This window comes from Xiphophorus hellerii, chromosome 7 (genome assembly GCF_003331165.1).
Source record: "Xiphophorus hellerii strain 12219 chromosome 7, Xiphophorus_hellerii-4.1, whole genome shotgun sequence".
Classification (NCBI taxonomy): Eukaryota; Metazoa; Chordata; class Actinopteri; order Cyprinodontiformes; family Poeciliidae; genus Xiphophorus; species Xiphophorus hellerii.
Window position 1 is genome coordinate 28,574,280 of NC_045678.1, and position 12,930 is coordinate 28,587,209.

Sequence of the window (12,930 nt, forward strand, 5' to 3'; positions counted from 1 at the left end):
CTTTATGAAGGGTGGAGGAGATGAGCCCGGCGCCGTTAGACTGGGATGGAGACACCTGATCAGGTGATTGGCTGAGCAGGTGAGATGAAGACAGTTATAGTTAGAAATTACACACTGGTTTAATTTATGTAACCAGTGACTTTATTCAAAAAGGTTTTCATATAGAACAAAGATCATTCTCTCTGGCGGTTACCAGCGCAGTGTCTACTGCCGGGGTCCGAGGGCCAAAGATTATTTCTTGTCAAATAAACTTTATAAAACCTACTTTCTTTCTGTGTGAGTCTTTCCAGGCTGAAGCTACATTTAAAGTTTTAAATGAATCTCTTTGGGTTTTGCAACAATTGGATATTTAAGGTCTTTATTTTATGAATTGATTGCAATTGGTAGAATTGATATGGGATTTCTAAATGGAATAGTGGGACACCAATCAGTTTACTGGTTGAACTGGAGTCCTTATAGCAAACGTTTCCAATGAGACATTATGGTAAACAATGATAACAGTTGAGCCAGGTCACCTGCAACCAAAAATATTCCAGTTTTCTGAATGGCACTTGTTAGAAGTTCAGAAGTCCTTTGGTTTGTTTGTAAATTATATTCACAATGTGAATAATAAGAAAAATATTTGGCAAATAAACAATAAAAGTGCGCTGTGAATGGACGTACTAAGTTGGCCAAAATTGTTGACTAAATGTTTTACCGACCAAACCTCTTTTCCATCTAGTTCTTATTTAATAAGCCAGAGGCTATTATAGTTTAGATTGTAACTTATTTATTTTAAGAGTACCATTCACAACATCAAAATATATTATTTGAACTTCATTTGTTTATATCTGTTTTCTTAATCTGCAACAGACTGGCGATCTGTCCAGTGTCAGCAGCCCTCATGACCCACTATAGGGATAATTCATGATAATTAATGGGTGGATAAATGTGCTCTTAATGTAATGTACATTTGTCTCCAAAATATTGATTTGATTCATGTTTTATTACTTTTGTTTGAGATAGATTGGGTGTAAGGATAGATAAATACATCTCCATAATGTTTCCTTATTGTTGCTTATTCTAGATTGTTTGTTACTAATATAATTTTAAATAAAGATTTAATAAAGATTTGGAAATAAAAAAGTGACTTACCACGTGACAGACATACCACGTGACATATCACGTTTTGTAGCCATTTCTTTACTATTTAATTTGTATTTTTAATGTTGAAAGTGTTTCTTGGGTGTTTTAAAAGGCGTTGTCAAATAAAATACGTTATTATTAGTATAATTATTATAACACGATCGGTACAGGAAATAGTGTCACTAGCGCCCTCTTCATTTCCGGAATGAAATAGTCCCATTTCCATATAAGGTATGAGACTGACAGTTGTTTTGGACACGTGCATCCTGGGTTCGAGTCCAGCTTATTACCTGGTATCAGACTTTTTGTAAGTCAAACCTATGTGGTGGTATTTGTAGAAGTCTGAATGCATAAGTTGTCAATTGCTTGGTTGGCACAACGGATAGCGTCTGTGCTTTTGATACGTGCATCCTGGGTTCGAGTCCAGCTTATTACCTGGTATCAGACTTTTTTGTAAGTCAAACCTATGTGGTGGTATTTGTAGAAGTCTGAATGCATAAGTTGTCAATTGCTTGGTTGGCACAACGGATAGCGTCTGTGCTTTTGATACGTGCATCCTGGGTTCGAGTCCAGGTCACGGCATAGTTTTTTTGATCTTATGTCAAGCAGCATAGTATTTGTAGACGTTCGAGCGATGCATGTGCATTTAAACCCCCTGGGGGCCTCTCCCTCCACTTAGGGTCGAGTGAGTGACCCTGGGCTCCCTCTCCCTGCCTAGCTTGAGTGAGGGACCCCTGGGGGGCCTCTCCCTCCACTTAGGGTCGAGTGAGTGACCCTGGGCTCCCTCTCCCTGCCTAGCTTGAGTGAGGGACCCCTGGTTCAAGTCCTGGTTGTGGATCAGTATGCACAAACTCAATCCATTGTACCAAACAAGCCTCATGGCAATGTTTTAAAATTTAACATGAAAAGCCTATGTTGTGTTATTTGTAGAAGTTCGAGCCCCAGGATTGTTAGGTGCTTGTTAGGCACAGTGGTTTGAGTCTGCGCTTTGGATACCATGAGACTGGGTTCAAGTCCTGGTTGTGGATCAATATGCACAAACTCAATCCATTGTACCAAACAAGCCTCATGGCAATGTTTTAAAATTTAACATGAAAAGCCTATGTTGTGTTATTTGTAGAAGTTCGAGCCCCAGGATTGTTAGGTGCTTGTTAGGCACAGTGGTTTGAGTCTGCGCTTTGGATACCATGAGACTGGGTTCAAGTCCTGGTTGTGGATCAATATGCACAAACTCAATCCATTGTACCAAACAAGCCTCATGGCAATGTTTTAAAATTTAACATGAAAAGCCTATGTTGTGTTATTTGTAGAAGTTCGAGCCCCAGGATTGTTAGGTGTTTGTTTGGCACAGTGGTTTGAGTCTGCTCTTTGAATTCTATGAGACTGGGTTCAATTCTTGCTCATGGCAAGGTTTTAAAATTTAACATGAAAAGCCTATATTGTGGTCCATTGTGCTTGGTTGGCACAATGGATAGTGTCTGTGCTTTGGACGCATGAATCCTGTGTTCGAGTCCAGCTTGTGACCTGTTATCATAATTTTGTAAGCAAAATCTGCTTAGTGGGTACTTGTACAAGTTTGAAGCGCTCCGTTTTCAGTTGCTTGGTTGGCACAATGGAGAGTGTCTGTGCTTTGAACACATGAATCCTGTGTTCGAGTCCAGCTTGTGACCTGTTATCATAATTTTGTAAGCAAAACCAGCTTAGTGGTACTTGTACAAGTTCGAATTCATCACTTTTCAGTTGCTTGGTTGGCACAATGGATAGTGTCTGTGCTTTGGACACATGAATCCTGTGTTCGAGTCCAGCTCGTGACCTGTTATCAAAATTTTGTAAGCAAAATCCGCTTAGCGGTACTTGTACAAGTGTGATATTATTTAAAACAATGTGGTTGCAAGGAAGTAAATTTGGTAAGACTTTATTTGAAGGGGTGCACGTAAAAAGAACATAGGATTCTTTATAAATGTTGAATTAGGTTTGAATTAGGTCCGCTGTATTTTATATTTCTGTTTTTTTGTAAATGTTTTTTGTAGCGATCTGGACAGGTAATGTCCTGTTCTACAGTGCCGGGGGGCCAGACGGGTGTAAAGATAATTTTCTGGACCCGGACTCAGACCTCAGAGACGCAGAGTGATGGATCCTCTGGGGAGTCAGAGGCAGGAGGCTTAAATGAAGTGAGCTCTGCTACGTGAGCGCTGAGGATTAGAACAAGCAGAAACTATTATTAGTGGTTTATTGTGTTGCTGAGCAGAAACTTGGTGCAGCTTTGGCTATTTTATAAAAGTCTTTATAGATAAAACTGAATCTGATCAACTTGAAAATCTTTATTAATTTAATGAAATAGTCATGGAAAAAACTTTTTGAAATGTTTAAACATAAATAATCTTTAAACTGAAATGTGAACTGGTTGTTATTTTCCATTTATTTCCTGGTAGTGATGATCAGACAGGATTCTTCTCATTAGCAACACACCTCTGCTGTGAGAGGGGGCGGAGCCTCAGGTGGGTCCGGTTCAAGTTCTGGAGAATCGGGTCCAGTTCGTTCCGACTCGGTTTGTGTGAACAGAAGGAGAAGTAAAGATCTGATCAGGTGAGTTTTAACTCCACATTCTTCTGGTTTCCAGTCCTGACTGGGTTTTCTCTCTTTGAGCTGCTGGACAGAACCAGAACCAGAACTGGGCCTGGTTCTGGTTCTGGTTATGATGCAGAGCTGCAGCACCTGGTTTCAATCAGGAACTCTGATTTTTTCTGAGTTTTCATCTGTAACCCAGACAATAAGCTGAGTTTGCTCCCAGTTTGGAGTCAAACTGGTACCAGTAGGTTCTGAGTGTTTGTGGCCCAGCCGAGATATCTGGGTTTCTGATTGGTGGATGGAAAATATTTCAATATGAAGTCTATAATTTATTGATCAGAGAGGATTTCTCTGGGCTTTTATCAGTAGAAAATCCAGATTGAATCAGACATTTTGGATCAAATGCGTTACTTTATGGACTTTCTTTAATATGGAAAACTTTACCTCTCTCTGACCATCGCTCCATTTCTGAGTCTTTCTGGTTTTAAATGTTTGCTCATTAGAAAATCATAAAATTGTTGGTTGAATCACAGCAATAATTTCCACAGCTGTTTGCCAACTTGCTAGGAAAGTTGTTTTATGTATTTTATATTTGAGTCACTGAATACAATCACGGACATTTCAAATATCCATGTTTTTCCTTTACTCTGATTTTGTTTTAATGAGGAAAATCAAAGTCCCTGGTGAATTAATGAATGAAACGTATTCATACCCCTTTAAATTTCTCACTCTGTTTCATTGCAGCCATTTGCTAATCTCAGAAAAGTTCATATTTCTTATGTTTCTTCTCATAACTTAACTTAATACGCATTAGCTACAATAATGCAGAAAACATCTACCGTGCAAGCAAGGAAAACGATTTACACCGCACGCTGAATTGAAGACGAAGACTGAATTGAACTTTGTATACTTCTTTGACTGCCATCAGGGAATCGATGTTTAAAGTGTCTGAATGGTCTCCAACATGTTGGTAGGTGGTACAAGTCAAAGTAGCGTCTTTGTGACTGGTAGGACTATAGATGTCTCAGCAAAAAACATTTCCTAAACCATTGCACTGCCCCCACCAGCTGACCTTCTCTCCATAGTGCAGAGTGTAATGCACACCCACCAGATCAACGTGACTCAAAAACCCAGGATGCTTTCTTTGATTGCTGTTTTTTGCTATGCTCATGTGTCCATTGTTGTTTGCCAATAGACAGGGGTCATCAGGTGTCTTCTAACTGGTCTTTTGCTATGCAAACCAGCCTTCACTTTGCCAACAATCACTTTATTGCTTATATGCCATTGTTTCTGTGGATCCCTTTTGTGAAAAACATATCACTACAGAGTAGGAACACCCAAAAAGAGCAGCGACTTTTACAGTTTCAGCTGTTTTCCATTGGCACACATTCCTTAAGATAAAGACCCAACCTATCTATTCATATCCGCTATCAATTGTCTTAACAAGACAATTGAAAGCATTTTTTCTAGACAGGTTGACTGTTCCACTATACCAGTAATGCTGCAAATTATTTGGTGTTGGTTTGCATTTATGTAGGCCTTTGGTATGTATAGGAAGAAGTGTTGTGGTCAGCAGTAAATTTAGGTCAAGAGTGTGTGTCTATGCATCGTTTCCCCCCAAGAGGAACAGTATGCAAACCCTTAGTCACCACTGCAGATCTAAAAGGAAGCTAAACTTCATCTTTCATTCCTCGAGATAGTGACAGTTCTTTGCTGGAGAATGTTTATTCTTTTAAATTCATATATTAAGTTTATTTTAATCAAAACTTAAAAAGAACAGTGCAAATCAGTGTTAATTTTGAAGACTATTAATTTAATTCCTTTAAGATGTCCTAATTTGAGCAAAGCAGAATTGGAGGACCCACTTGAAGTTATTTTCTGATCTCTAAGCCCCACTGGTGGTTGTTGTAAAGACACAGTTTCCTGACCACATAATCAATCACTTGCGAACTAAACTAATCACTTCCCTCCATTTTTCTCCAATCAATGCACTAACTTTTCCAAAGAGAAGCATTTGATTTGTGCATGCTTTGTTCTCGGAAATAGATAATTGCCTGTTTTAGAAGTTCTGCAACTGCTGAAAGCATTGACATAAAAAAAAGAAAAAGGTGGACTATTTGCACAGCAGCGGCCGATATCTCTTATTTTTGCTATGCCATTTCCTTAAGATAGCTTTGTTTGTGCCGATTGGTTTAACTAGTTTAAATATTGATTTAAAAATGTCCCTGTCTTAGATAATTTCCTATTATTTGACAATGTTTTGTCCACTTTTGCAGTTTTATAGAACATTTTTTATTCAAACAAAGATCTCTGCAGTAAGATAAGGGGCGTTGTTTGTGGGCGGAGTTTGTGTGAGCCGTGAATTTAAGGGGAAGTTCTTAGGTGTAAGTGGAAGTGCTGGACGTGAAACATGAAAGCTTCCATACTACCAAATTTCTACAAACAACCCAGGTCGTAGAAAGTGTTAAATCATGTGGGAAATGCAATATTTATCTGCAGGACTATAATCAATAATTCTTTTAAGACTAATCTTTTTTTTTACTACATAAAATATTTTAAGCTTCCGACTTAACATGTTTAACAAACCAGAGGTCGCAGCTTTTGGGGGCGGAGGAGCAGTTTTGCTTCCAGAGGACACAGATAAAGATTATGTACATCCAAGTTTTAAAATTGTTCTTTTGTAGGTGTAGCATTTACTGCAATAACATCAATTAAAATATAATTATTTGACCTGCTAGCAAAAGTGAAAGAAATCTAAAGAAATGTAAAACGTTATTTTAAGAAAGGGGATTTTTCTTTCTTTATTTCCTTAAGACAAGTAATTGCGTATCGCTGTTTGATGTTCCCTTTTAACATGTTGTGAATTTATAGTCTTATACTTCTCATGATCCTATTATCGAAGTCAAATTGTTATTCATGTTTTTATTGGCACATCTGCAGCTTCAGTGTCTTCTATTTCATGCAACTTCCAACCTCACACATGGATCCCCTTCTTCTTTTATTAGTTAATTTAACCAATCACGTCTTACACAAACTCCTCCCACATCCAGGAACCTCCCTGTTAGTGACTGTGGAGATCCCCTTCTTTTATTAGTCAGTGTATTACTGAAATGCTGAATTTTGTATTCAGAACAGGTCATAATGGAAAGATTTCTTCTCTTTCCTTACTGTAATTTCCAAACACCACAGCACTTGCAGCTTCTCTGCAGGTCAATGTTTTGGAAGCCAATAGATTCATTTGAAATCTCCATTACGTGGGAGGCACATTATTCCCTTCCTTGTACACGTGAGTTCTTCAGGCATCACTTTTTTCCCCCCCAATAATCAGCACTGGCAAATCTGTGTGAAGTTTCTGCTTTTGTTCCGTTCAGCACATCCAGCAAGTATGCTTACAAGTCAGATTCCCATGGCACGACTCCATCTTTCTCCTCACCACTATCGCAGACGTTATAATATACCGAGCTACAATGTTGGAGAGAAGGCACATCCCCTTCCTCTGCTATGAAATAATCTGCCAGCAAGCAGGATCACTGTGTTCCCCTCCCTCTGCTTCGTATCGTCGCTCGGAGGCAACTTCTTAAGTGCCTCCGAGTGTCGGAGAGAATGAGATATCGCGGGCTAAATTGAGATTTAATTTGCGATGGAATTTCTAAACATGCTGTGCGACGCCGAGCAGGTAACACTTTGGGGTGGGGTGGTGGGGCTGCCTCCATCTGGGCAAACAATTCCTAATTACTTCTGTCTGATTAAGTGGAGATTTTGATCCGAGTCCCAGACACAAATGGGTCACAGGTGCTTGTAGAGCAGCCGCACAGGATACCTGTTATGGTTGCTCGCATTCAGAACGGTCCTAATGGCACTGTTGGTGCTGTTTGCGTGTCAGTATTCAGACTCCTAATGTGCGTGATATGCACAGTTGCACTTTCGCCGGGACACATTACATTTTTCACACAGTAGACGGTCAATACGTTTCCATGTAATGTCATTTTGTCTTGCCCGTTTTCTCGTTTCCTCGGCGATGGCTATCTGTTGCGTTCCATAAGGATTTTGGAGCAAAATTGAATCATCGGCGCTTGCACACCCCCCTTACTGTCGATCTACCACTTTGTCTTTTTCCCTCTGTATCTCCCTCCCTCTCCATTTCTCTTTCCGTCTCTAAATAATTACTTAAATGAATCTATTACCGGCCTGGCCTCGGCATTAACTGAAATGCCAGCCTCTGTGGGAAAGTGATGCCTTCCACTGCAGGTGTAATGCTCGAGGGGGCGCAAACTGTAGAGAAGATCTTATCTAAGATGACACGAATGTGCTGGGGCTCAACATTTTCTGCTTAAGACAATTTTGTTTTACTTGCATTAAAAGAAAAAAAAAAGATTTTGAACATCTGAGGAAAGTGTAAAGGCCTAAAATGAAGCCCAGTGATCACTGTCAAAGTGATTGATTAGTTGCTCAGGTGTTGTAACAGCATCAAAGTTATTTTTTTCTATAAATGGCGAAGCTTTGATCAAATGGATGTTAAGGCTGACGAGTGCTCAGCGCCTGCTTTGTTCACATTCCTGTGTAGCTTCTTGATCTCATTTTCAACCACACACAGATTCCTTTATTGCCTTTGTATCACTTACAAAAGACTCCACAGTCTGAACTGTAAAGAAAAAAAAACAAGTCTCTCAAGTGAACAATAAGGTGTTGTTGGATTTTCCTTTAACGTTGACAGAATTGGTGCGACTCTTTTTTTTCTTAAGCATTTGGAGGATAGAACAAATTATTATGGTGGTATTTGCAATGTATGTAGTGGACAGTTTATTCGATCAATCAATCAATCAAATTTTATTTGTATAGCACATTTCAGCAGCAAGGCATTTCAAAGTGCTTTACATCATTACAAACACAGAATCACAATGCAACATAGAAGTCAAGTTACATCAATAAATTTGAAATTGATTACATTTCAAATACAGTTCTAAACAGGTAGGTTTTCAGTTGAGATTTAAAAGAAGTCAGTGTTTCAGCTGTTTTACAGTTTTCTGGAAGTTTGTTCCAAATTTGTGGTGCATAGATACTGAAAGCTGCTTCTCCTCGTTTGGTTCTGGTTCTGGGGATGCAGAGCAGACCAGAACCGGAAGACCTGAGAGGTCTGGAAGGTTCATACAACAACAGCAGATCTTTCATGTATTGTGGTGCTAAGCCGTTCAGTGATTTATAAACTAGCAACAGTATTTTAAAGTCTATTCTTTGAGCTACAGGGAGCCAGTGGAGGGACTTTAAAACTGGTGTTATGTGCTCTATCTTCCTGGTTTTAGTGAGAACGCGAGCAGCAGCATTCTGGATCAGCTGCAGCTGTTTGATTGATTTGTTGGACAGACCTGTGAAGACACTGTTGCAATAATCAATACGACTGAAGATAAACGCATGGATGAGTTTCTCTAGATCTGGCTGAGACATTAGTCCTTTAATCCTGGAAATGTTCTTCAGGTGATAGAAGGCCGACTTTGTAACCGTCTTTATGTGGCTCTGGAGGTTCAGGTCAGAGTCCATCACTACTCCTAGGTTTCGGGCTGATCGCTGGTTTTCAGTTGTAATAACTGAAGCTGTGCATTGACTCTAGATCTATAACTCTACATCTATGACTCTAGATCGTTCCTCTTTAGGTCCAAAAATAATAACTTCAGTTTTGTTTCTGTTCAGCTGGAGAAAGTTTTGGCACATCCACACATTTATCTGTTCAGTGATTGGATGGGGTCAAAGGTCACCTGGTGGCATCGTAATGTAGAGCTGTGTGTCATCTGCATAGTTATGGTAGCTAATATTATTTCCTGTTATAACCTGAGCTAGTGGGAGCATATAAATATTGAATAAAAGGGGTCCTAGGATTGAACCTTGGGGTACCCCACATGTGACCTTTGACCTCTTTGATGAAAAGTTTTCAATTGAAACAAAGAAATCCCTGTTCTTTATGTAGGATTCAAACCAGTTAAGCACTGGACCGGAGAGTCCGACCCAACTCTCCAGTCGATTCAGTAATATGTCATGGTCAACAGTGTCAAAAGCTGCACTGAGGTCCAACAGAACCAGCACTGTGGTTCTCCCACAGTCCGTATTTATATGGATGTCATTGAACACTTTTACGAGGGCGGTCTCTGTGCTGTGGTAACCATGGAAACCAGACTGGAAGGAGTCAAAGAGGTTGGTTGTCATGATGGGTGCGTTTTTCAAGCCCACATGCAGATCATCACACAGGAGAGCAATGTGAAAATAAAGATAAATTTATTGAAAACACTGCTGGCAGGAATAGTTGGCTCGGGTCGGGTCCAGGGAGAGAGGCTGGTTCAGGGAACAAACAGTTCACTAGAGACGCAGAGGGAGGTGATGAGTTCAGGTTTGTAGGAAATGACAACGTTAAGAGTGAAGGGGCAGATCTTACTTGTGATCGGCAGGTTAGAGAAGTGAGAGGGTAACTGCAGCGTCCGGGGTTTTAGTTCTCAGAGGTTCCAGGTGGTCGTCTTGTCTGACAGCGGGGATCCAGGAGGCAAAGGGAGTACGTCGGAGGGCGGACAGGTAGGCTCAGGATCAGCGGTTGTAGAGGAGTGTCAGGTCTAAATACCTATTAGAGACAATTTAAACAAACACAGGAAAGACGAGAGAGTTAAATTCTTTGTTCTCGCGAGGAGAGCAGACAGAGACGTGCTTACAGTTACAAATCTCCAACCGCTCTGAAACACATTTGTCCCCTCCTCGCTTTTTATTGCTTTTAGAAACCCTCTTACACCGGGCGCTGCAACTTCTCAAAGGGAGGGGGAAAACAATTCATCACATAGTTGCAGCGCTAATGACATTCACTATCTAGACACATGTTATCTACACTCTAGATTCTTCTGCTCCAGGCACGGCGTCGAATAGGACACGTTGTATAGCTTCAAAGCAACGGCTTTGTAGCACAAAGAAGAACAAAGCAGAGTTTATTGCAGGACTGATAAACTCAGCTGGGAGCAACTAGCACCTCTGTCTCGTAGGAAGTCCTGCAGGGCAACAACTGCTGAGAGTAGCTGTCACCTCTATTTCCCAGGGAGGCCTTAGGAAGGAATCAAAGTTATTTAACACACAGAAACATTACCCATACTTAAATTAGGAGTAAAAGAGAAAAAACATACAAGTAAAATTATCTAAATGTAACTACAAGGCTACATGATACAACAAATATTTGATAATTATTAAAAACAATACAATTTACCCAACAGGAGCCAGGAGGAAACACCTGGAGGCAGGAGAAGCAACAAAGAAAATGTTCACTAGGAGCAGATCAACAAGGCAAACCAGAAGCAAGCTTCTAGGGGCTCAGAGGTACCGTGACTGGCTAACACTCAGGCGCCGAAGGACTGGCAGTCAGCTCCTCTTGAACATCTCGCTGATGAGCCAAAACTCGCATCAGGTGTGGGATGACGTCATCCACGCCCTCCGACGGAATGGTAAAGGCGCCATCTAGTGGTGGAGAAAAACGAGTGCATGCACAAAAACTCCACAAAGGAGCTAAAAGACCCCGGAACATGACATTGGTTATAGTTAGGAAGCTAGTTAATTGTTTACACACAGCTTTTTCAATAACTTTGCTGATGAATGGGAGGTCAAAGGTCGGCCTGTAATTCTGCATTAGTGATTTGTCCAGATTGTTCTTTTATCAGTGGTTTGATTACTGCTGTTTTCAAAGCCTGGGGGAAAACGCCTGATGAGAGCGATGAGTTTACTATTTGGATCAGATCAGCAGCAATAACAGGCAGGACTTTCTTAAAGAAATGTTCTAGAGTTATAGATCTAGGACATCCAGACAGCAGGAACTGGAGCTTAGTTGACTTATAATTTCCTGTAGGGTTTTATAATTAAGTAGTTGAAATTGGGTCATTTTTCCTGTATTTGTTTTGTTTGGGCACAGCATTGGTACTGACTTTATAGTGGATGTACAGATTAATGCTCTGATTTTTTGAATTTTCTCTGAAAAGAAGCTGGAAAACTGGTTGCAGGCGGCAATACATTGGAATTCAGGCGGTAACGTCACAGGAGGGTTTGTGATTCTGTCAACTGTTACAAATAAAGCTCGAGCATTGTTAATGTTTTTGTTTATGACATCTGCAAAGAAAGCCTCTCTTGCATGTTTTAGTGTTAAATGATAGTTACGCAGTCTTTCTTTATAGATGTCACAATGAACGTGGAGTTGAGTTTTACGCCATTTTCGTTCTGCCCTGCGGCAGAGTTGTCTTGCAGATCTAACTGTTTGTGTATTTCTCCATGGAGATTTCTTTTTACCAGACAAAACCTTCATTTTAATTGGGGCAATGGAATCAATAATATCTGAGACTTTAGACTGAAAATCATTTACCAACTTATCTACATCATTACAGCTTAAGGGTGAGGAAGAAGAGTAGATTTGATTAAAAGTTTCTGCTGTGTTGTCAGTGAGAGAACGTTTTGTGATGGTTGCTGTTTGTCCAAGTGGGTTAAAAGATAAAGAACTTTCAAAGATAACAGGAAGTGATCCGACAATGCGACATCAGTTACAGAGAGATTGGAAATATTCACACCCTTACTGATAACCAGGTCCAGTGTGTGTCCTTGAGTGTGTGTTGCTTGTTTGACATGTTGTGTTAGACCAAAAGCCTCTAAAATATTAGCGAGCTTTTTTGCCCCTCTGTCTTGGGGGTTGTCAACATGAATGTTGAAATCACCAACAATTATTAAACAGTCATAATCAATACATATAAGAGATAGAAGTTCATTCAAGTCAGTAAAGAAATTTTCCATAAAAGTTGGAGTTTTGTATAGAGTTACTGTCAAAGTTCGTTTGTGGCCTTTAACCTCAATTCCAAGATACTCAAAAGAGGTGAAGTGACCCAAAGAGATTTTACTACTATTTATGGTATTCTTAAATATTGAAGCCACCCTAACCCTCGTTTTTTCGTTTTTTGTGTTTTCTATTCTCACTGAAGAAATTGTAGTTAGGAGGCGCAGATTCAATTAGTACGATCGATTCATTATTATCATTCAACAATGTTTCTGTCAGAAACATAACATCGATGTCATGCTCAGTGATGAAATCATTAATTAATAGAGCTTTAGCACAGAGAGATCTTGTATTTAAAAGAGTTTAAGTGACTTGGAGGCCAAGAAATCTTCAGTCTGAGGTTCCTTTAGGAAGGGGATCAGTCTGATGTTTGAATTATGTCCCCTGTATTTTATGTTTCTGTTTCT

General features: G+C 39.9%; 1 long non-coding RNA gene across 1 annotated transcript; it reads right to left on the reverse strand.

Annotated features, from left to right (window-relative positions):
* Positions 1 to 9,943: 9,943 nt before the first annotated feature.
* LOC116722637 (uncharacterized) lies at positions 9,944 to 10,800 on the reverse strand. Its single transcript, XR_004339803.1, has 2 exons — positions 10,115 to 10,800; positions 9,944 to 10,038 (listed from the first exon to the last, which is right to left on the reverse strand). It is a non-coding gene; the product is annotated as an uncharacterized LOC116722637 (long non-coding RNA).
* Positions 10,801 to 12,930: the final 2,130 nt, after the last annotated feature.